The following is an 8,275-nucleotide window of genomic DNA, read 5'->3' as shown; positions in this document are numbered from 1 at the left end:
AGAGAGAGAGAGAACCGTACATGAGATTTTCACCTCGTACATCTCCTCGGTCAATTCTTTCGAAGGGATCCTTTTCCTTGTTCGAGAGTCTCCGCCCTTCTTCCACTCCGCCCCGAAGACTAACTAAGACCAATTGAGTCACGTTTTCATGTTCTAATTGAACACTTTCCATTTAGATTGAAGGAGAAGATTGTTTTTTTTACCAAACGAGAGAGAGAGGGAGAGAGAGAGGGAGAGAGAGCGGGAGAGAGAGAGAGGGAGAGAGAGAGAGGGAGAGAGAGAGAGAGAGAGAGTAATCAAAACTGCAATACAGCTAAATGCGTTCTTGAGGGTTTCAGTTTCCCCACTAGTATAAAGTGTTGATATATTGTTAATATTCTATTTTGTAATGTGAGTTATGCGAGCGCCGAGCCGATAATAACATACATACTAATGCCTCAAAATATGGTATCAGGTACAACCACCATCACTCCTACATAACTGCCACCAGAGTACGATGGCGGTTAAGGGTCTCCTCATGGATGCGGTATAAATCATATGGATATTTGCTATTCCCATAGTAAAGGTCCGCTAAGGAAAGAGATAGTTTATGTCACGTCGCAAAATGAGACAACTACACACCTAACAGTTGATATGTTTATGATCAAAGTATACACAGTTATGCATATATATATTTTCAAGAAGAGGATGGTTTTCCCACGACCTTTGCATCAAACCACTAACAGAACCATATTTATATTTATTAATGAAAAAGTGGCAAACATCCACAACGTCATAAGGTATAAACAACAAGAGCACACATTTTGAAACACAACCAACTACTAACCAGATAAAATGACTCAATCGCATATCCTATCATTGGATCATCATTCGGTTGAAGAAACCCCATGCAGATATCTCCAGCCAGATGCACCCAAGTCAATGGATCCTCTGTCCTGCACACAAAGTAGGGTAGACCAGGTATAGATGAAACTAGTGGCTCTGTAGACGTTATGCTTACGATATAGAACAATAGTAAGTGCAAAGCCTCAACTATAGCACAGTGATAAGTGCAAAGCCTCTTGGAGTCTTGGGTCACAATTACCGTCTCAAAATAACAAGCAAGAAAAACTCACATGTTCCTTGTGTCACCAGATTGCAATTTTATCCGATTCTAGTCATCGAGTCTAGTGTTGCCCTCAGAACAAGATCGTCTGTGGTTGAGTTTTTGTAGTATTTGTTTTGTATCTTCTGTATAGTTGCCAAATTGTTCCATCCTGCATGTTGAGCACAGAAAAATGTCCCCATGTTGCAGGGCCCAATTAACAAGATTGTGTTTACTAGTAAAAACATATACATCCACTCGACTCGAGGTTTTGAAGGCAGCAATAGCACACACACAAGTAGAATTAGACATGGAGAGGCTCACCACATTAGTGCCTTTATTCTTTACGCTTAGCTGCAGCAGAAGTTGTAATTGCCCAGCGCCAAGCTAGGGCTGATTCTGGTGAACAAGCATAGATTTTTCAGGAACTCACCTGTTGACGCCACCGGTTGGCACCATTGCGTGAACCTGCTCCACCACCGGCAGTGGGATAAGGGGGCTCTGACCCATCTTCTTCTTCCTCTTCTTCTTCTCCTTCTCTGTGTGCCTGTGTGTGCCTGATCGGTTTGTTGATTTACTGCCGTGGGAGGAGCGCTGCAGGTTGCAGCTGAATTTAATGAGCAGGTTGCAGTATACAATAACAGATAATGACCAAAAGTGCTGACCGGTTTGATGCTTTCCGTTTAAGCAGGCATGAATTGTGCTGCTTCACAACTCTCATTTGTCAAAGCATTGCCGCTGTCCACACGACGGCACGACTAGTGCCGAAGACGCGTATAAATAATGCCTCTTTTTTCCTTCTTCTCAAACCCCGCATGGCCCGTTATAAAACTATATGGCCCGCGCATATATTAGCTACGACTCAACTTTTTTCTGAGGAATTAGCTACGACTCAACTTAATTAGCAAACAACTAGTCATCAACCCGTGCTTCTGCATGTGCTAGAATTTTTTGACAACTTCACATATATAAATTTATATAATACAGGTGGCCTCCCGGAACCCCTTCCGACACTCCGATAAAACTCCGGTGCATTCTAAAACCTTTCCGGAGACCAAATAGCATCATCATATATATCGATCTTTACCTTTGAACCATTCCGCGGCTCCTCGTCATGTTCGTGATCTCATACGGGACTCCGAACAACATTCAGTCACCAACATACAAAACTAATATAATACTATATTTTCAACTAACGTTAAGCGTGCGGACCCTACGGGTTCGAGAATGATGTAGACATGACGTAGACGCTTCTCCGGGTAATAACCAATTGCGGGACCTGGATGCCCAAATTGATTCCTACATATTCTACGAAGATCTTTATCGGTCGAACATTTATGACAACATACATAGGTCCCTTTGTCTATCGGTATGTCACTAGCTTGAGATTCGATCATCGATATCTCCATGCCTAGTTCAATCTCGTCGCCGGCAAGTCTCTTTACTCGTTCCGTGATACATCATCTTGTAACTAACTCCTTAGTCACTTTGCTTGCAGGCTTCTTATGATGCTGTATTACCGAGAGGGACCAGAGATATTAAGAAAGCAATAGCAAAAACATAATGATCATATGCTATGCTAACGAATGGGTCTTGTCCATCACATCATTCTCCTAATGATGTGATCCCGTTATCAAGTGACAACTCATGTCTATGGTTGGGAAACCTTACCATCTTTGATCAACGAGCTAGTCTAGTAGAGGCTCACTAGGGACACGGTATTTGTTTATGTATTCACACATGTATTTAAGTTTTCGGTCAATACAATTCTAGCATGAATAATAAACTTTTGTCTTGAATGGGAAATATGATAATAACCATTTTATTATTGCCTCTAGGTCATATTTCCAACAGACTTGTGGGCACCAGATTCTGATGATGAAGAGGTATTCATGACACGGCACTCGGAACAGAGGATCTTCATTGTCCCAAGTTTAATGTTGGGCACCAATGAGTGCAGTTGTGAGAGGTGGCAGAAGGGTGGCACACCTTGTGTACATGCCATAGCATGTGCTAGACATGAGAGAGTTGATCCTCTTTCATTAGTTGACCAATGCTATTCTGTGAGCATGTTCAGAACATTATCTATCCATGTAGAGACATCACAGAATGGGAGAAGATGAATGGGCCACCAGTTCTGCCACCAATGTACACCAAGCAAGTAGGCAGGCCATGCAAGAGTAGAAGAAAAGCACCAGCTGAAGTAATCTGTAGTAATGGTGGTAAGAAAATGTCTAGGCATGGTGTGATCATGCACTGCAAATATTGTGGAGAGTCGGATCACAACATTAAAGGATGCAAGTACCTCAAGGCAGGAGTGCCTCCTCCAAATATTTAGGCAGCATCCGCACCACAAGGAAATCGTGAAGCAACATCACCACCTGAGCAACATGTGCAAGATGAAGAGCCTGTCATTACTCAGGTATGTGTTTGCACTAAATAATGTACATCATGTTTTAGTTTGGCAGCTTTGCAATGTTGGATCACTTAATTATTGCTTGGTCTCAAGCAAGAACACAACCTTGCAGAAAATCCTATCATAGAAGATCTCATGGTTGATCAGATGGTAGAAAGGGTAAGTTTTGTCATAGAAGATGTCATTTATTTGGCTGACCCTACTACTATTGTTGATCACTTCTACATATGTTTTGTCATGCAGAGGCCTGATACGTCTCCAACGTATGTATAATTTATGAAATATTCATGCCGTTATATTATCATTCTTGGACGTTTCACAATCATTTTATAGCAACTTTATATCATTTTTTGGGACTAACCTATTGACATAGTGCCTAGTGACAGTTGCTGTTTTTTGCTTCTTTTTTACTTCGCGGGAAATCAATATCAAACGGAGTCCAAACGCAGCGAAACTTTTTGGAGAATTTTTATGGACCAGAAGACCTAGGATGGGTGAAAGAAATACCAGAGGGGAGGCTCGAGCTGGGCACAACCCCCCTGGGCGCGCCCAGGGGGGTTGTGCCCCCCTTGGTGACCTCCCGCACCACCTCTTCGCCCTATAAATTGCCAAACATTCCAGAACCCCCCAAAATAACCCTAGATCAGAAGTTCCGCCGCCACAAGCCTTTGTAGCCACAAAAAACCAAACTAGACCCCGTTTCGGCACCCTGCCGGAGGGGAAAATCATCACCGGTGGCCATCTTCATCATCCCAGCGGCCATCATAATGAGGAGGGAGTAGTCCACCCTCAGGGCTGAGGGTTTGTACCAGTAGCTATGTGTTTAGTCTCTCTCTCTCTCTCTCTCTCTCGTGTTCTTGAGATGGCACGATATTAATGTATCACGGGTATTGTTAATATAGTTGGGTCATATGATGTTTCTCCCTCTCTATCTTGTTGTGATGAATTGAATTTTCTCTTTGAGATTTCGTTTTATCGGATTGAATACTTTTATGGATTTGTAGAGAGCACTTGATATATGTCTTGCATATGAATACCCATGGTGACAATGGGCTATTATATTGATTCACTTGAGATATGTTTTTGCACTCAACTCGCGGATTCCCGAGGTGACATTGGGGTAATCTATGCATAGGGGTTGATGCATGTTGTCGTCTTTTGTTTCTCCGATAGAAATCTTGGGGCACTATTTGAGGTTCTCTGTGTTGGATTGAGTATTATGAATCTGAATTTTCTTTGGTGTTATTTTAGTACGAACTCTTGATAGATCGATCGGAAAGAAAAACTTGGTGTTATTTTAGTATGAACTCTTGGACAGAATAGCTACAAACAATTTCTTCTAATGTTCTCCGCTAGATAGGAACTTTGTAGTGATTCTTCATCGCACTTTGAGGGATGGTTATATGATCCAATTAGATTAGCATTGTTCAGAGATTGCACTAGCGAAAATACAGACCCTAGGCCTTATTTTCAAGTATTGCAATACCGTTTGTGCTCTGTTTTATCAATTGCTACCTTGCTGTTTTTTATTGTTCCTATTACAAAAACCAATATCTACTATCATTACTACGCTTGTATCCCCATCTCTTCGCCGAACTAGTGCACCTATACAAATTACCACTGTATTTGGTGTGTTGGGGACACAAGAGACTTTTTATTATTTGGCTGCAGGATTGTTTGAGAGAGACCATCTGCATCCTACGCCTCCCATGGATTGATAAACATTAGGTCATCCACTTGAGGGAAATTTTCTACTGTCCTACAAAACTCTACGCTTGGAGGCCCAACATGAGTCTACAAGAACAAGTTGTGTAGTAGACATCAAGCTCTTTTCTTGTGCGGTTGCCGGGGAGGTGAGTGCTTGAAGGTATATCTTTAGATCTTGCAATGGAATCTTTTAGTTTCTTGTTTTATCAGTAGTTTGGTTTATAAAAGAAAAATACCAAAAAAATGGATTTGAGGTGGCCTCATATTATTCGTCTTTATAATGTCTTTCGTGAAAATGATGGAAAGGAAAATTGTGCTCAATTGATAGAAGAAGAATTCTATAAAATGTTTGACAAAAAATCTTTGAATGATGAGCATGATTGCAATGTTGTTGGTATGAACTCTTTGAATATCCATGATGCTAATAATATGCAAAGCCATAAGCTTGGGGATGCTATGTTTGATGAAGATGATATTTTTAGTCTCCCAAGTTTTGATGAGAATATTTATTATGATGAAAGCATGCCTCCTATTTATGATGATTATATTGATGAAAGTGGGTTTGGAAGAGTGTCAACTCTAGGTACTAATGATCCCACTATTTTGGAGGGTGTTGAATCTTATTGTGATAATTATCAAAGTGGATTTGGAGAGGTCATGACTTTGTTTAGTGATGAATCCTCTATTTTGGAAGAGGTTTCAATTGACTAAGACAACAAAGTTCCTATCTATGATGATTATGGTGATGACATGTATGCTATAAATAATAATGATAACCATAAAACTTGTCAGCGTGATTTTAATTTTCAATCACATGATAATTATTTTGTTGAGTTTGCTCCCACTACTATTGATGAGAATAAATTTGCTTATGTGGATAGTAACGAAATTTCTATGCTTATGTATCATGAAAAGAATGCTTTATGTGATAGTTATATTGTTGAATTCATTCATCATGCTACTGAAAATTTCTATGAGAGAGGAACATATGCTTTTACATATTGGAGTAATATCAAGTTTCCTCTCTTTATGTTGAGAGTTTTGAAGTTGCACTTGTTTTGCCTTCCTATGTTAGTTGATTCTTGTTTCCATAAGTTGTTTGCTCACAAAATCCCTATGCATAGGAAGTGGGCTAGACTTAAATGTGCTAGTAATATGCTTCATGATGCTCTCTTCTTGTTTCAACTCTTATCTTTTATGTGAGCATCATTGAAATCTTCATGCCTAACTAAAAAGGCATTAAAAAAGTGCTTGTTGGGAGACAACCCAACACTTTTACCTACTGTTTTTGTGTGTTCACATGATTAAGCTACAGTAGTAATCATGTTTTATAGCTTTTGTTTCAATAAAGTGCCAAGTGAAGCCTTTGGGATAGTATGGATGATAGTTGATTTGATCTTGCTGGAAAACAGAAAATTTTGCATCCAGTAAAACAATTTTGAAAATTCATAGAGGTGACTAAAGTTTCTGAAATTTTTATACAAGGTTGATATACAAATTTCCTGCACCGTCCTAATTTTTCAGAACTTTTGGAGTTAAAGACGTATGGTTAGAGTCTAGATTATTACAGACTGTTCAGTTTTTGACAGATTATGTTTTCAATGCATAGTTTGCTTGTTTTCTAGTTTCTGTGGCTTCTATTGCTCAATATAAATTGTGGAAATAATAATGTACAGTAGGAATTGTGTGAGAACAATTATGAATCTTGTCTTTGATGGTACCAAAGTGAATGATTTGTCCTTATCATACTAACCTATCTCACTAAGTTACGTTATGTTTTGTGTGATTGAAGTTATCAAGTTTTTGGTGAGATGTCGATATGAGGAGAATAAGGAGTGACAAGACCTTAATCTTGGGGATGCCCAAGGCACCCCAAGGTAATATTCAAGGAAGATCCAAGAAACTAAGTTTGGGGATGCGCAGGAAGGAATCCCCTCTTTCGTATCCAACATTATCGGTAACCCCTTGGAGCTATATTTTTATTCGTCACATGATATGAGTTTTGCTTGGGGCATCATTTTATTTTGTTAGGATTTGCTTGCTGTTATTTAGAATAATGTTTTGCATCTTTTACTTCAATAAAAATGTCAAGTATAGCCTTCACCATGCTTATTTTGCAAGTATATGAGTTGTTGTTTCAAAACAGAAAGTTTTCTGTTCTTGCGTGAATTCTCTAGAAAAGTCGGAATGTCATAAAATGTTCAAACTTTTTGCACAATAAGATACGATAAATTTTCTACAGTGTGGTAATTTTTCAGAATTTTTTGAATTAGAGAAGTATGGATCTTCTTGCATCCTTTACAGACTGGCCTGTTTAGGTAGATTGCTGTTATGTTTGCATTGTTTGCATATGTTTGCTTATCTAACGATTCTATTTGAGGATAGGACTATTAAATATGCAGAGGCATTTAGTATGCAAAGTTAAATAATGATTTTAGTGATTTGCCACAGTAGAGAATGATAAGGTGTTGCACTGATTTATACTAACTTATCTCACGAGTTCTTGTTGAGTTTTGTGTGGATGATGTTTTTAAGATTTAGGGAAACCGTGATATAGAAGGAATTAAGGAGACACAAAAGCTCGAGATTGGGGATGCCCAAGGCATCCCAAGTTAATATACCAAGAAGTCTCAATCATCTAAGCTTGGGGATGCCCCGGTAGGCATCCCACCTTTTGTCGGTGTACAAAATTAGGGGCACAACTTTGTACCCCTTTACTTGTGTACGGGCAGTCGGAGCCGCGCGCCACGGCCACCCTAAGCAAGGCAGAGGAAGGGAGCCGGAGAGAAGCCGAAGCACAAGATGGCCGAGACAACGCCAAGACCAAAGATACCAAAGGGCGAGAGGGCGAGGTGGACTCCCCCGGCAAGGCCCTTGCCGGGGCAGCCTCCGCGGCCCCGCAAGAGCCTTGCCGGGGCTACTTGCCCGATGCTAATAGAGCAAGCCACCCTTGAGCCCACGGGTTCCAACTCAACCAACCACATTGGAACTAGGGCTCGGGAGGCACCTCCATGGTAGCATGCAGATCTTTGGCAAGACCATAGAGATATAAGGTCAGATGAGAAATA

At 40.2% G+C, this 8,275-nt stretch overlaps 1 long non-coding RNA gene across 1 annotated transcript; it reads right to left on the bottom strand.

Annotated features, from left to right (window-relative positions):
- Positions 1–546: 546 nt before the first annotated feature.
- Positions 547–1,681, bottom strand: LOC123164608 (uncharacterized). The gene is made up of 3 exons (XR_006482521.1): positions 1,518–1,681; positions 1,116–1,256; positions 547–935 (listed from the first exon to the last, which is right to left on the bottom strand). It is a non-coding gene; the product is annotated as an uncharacterized lncRNA (long non-coding RNA).
- Between the last annotated feature and the right edge of the window lie 6,594 nt (positions 1,682–8,275).

Source organism: Triticum aestivum, chromosome 7D (genome assembly GCF_018294505.1).
Source record: "Triticum aestivum cultivar Chinese Spring chromosome 7D, IWGSC CS RefSeq v2.1, whole genome shotgun sequence".
Classification (NCBI taxonomy): Eukaryota; Viridiplantae; Streptophyta; class Magnoliopsida; order Poales; family Poaceae; genus Triticum; species Triticum aestivum.
This window is presented reverse-complemented; position numbering and strand designations above follow the sequence as displayed.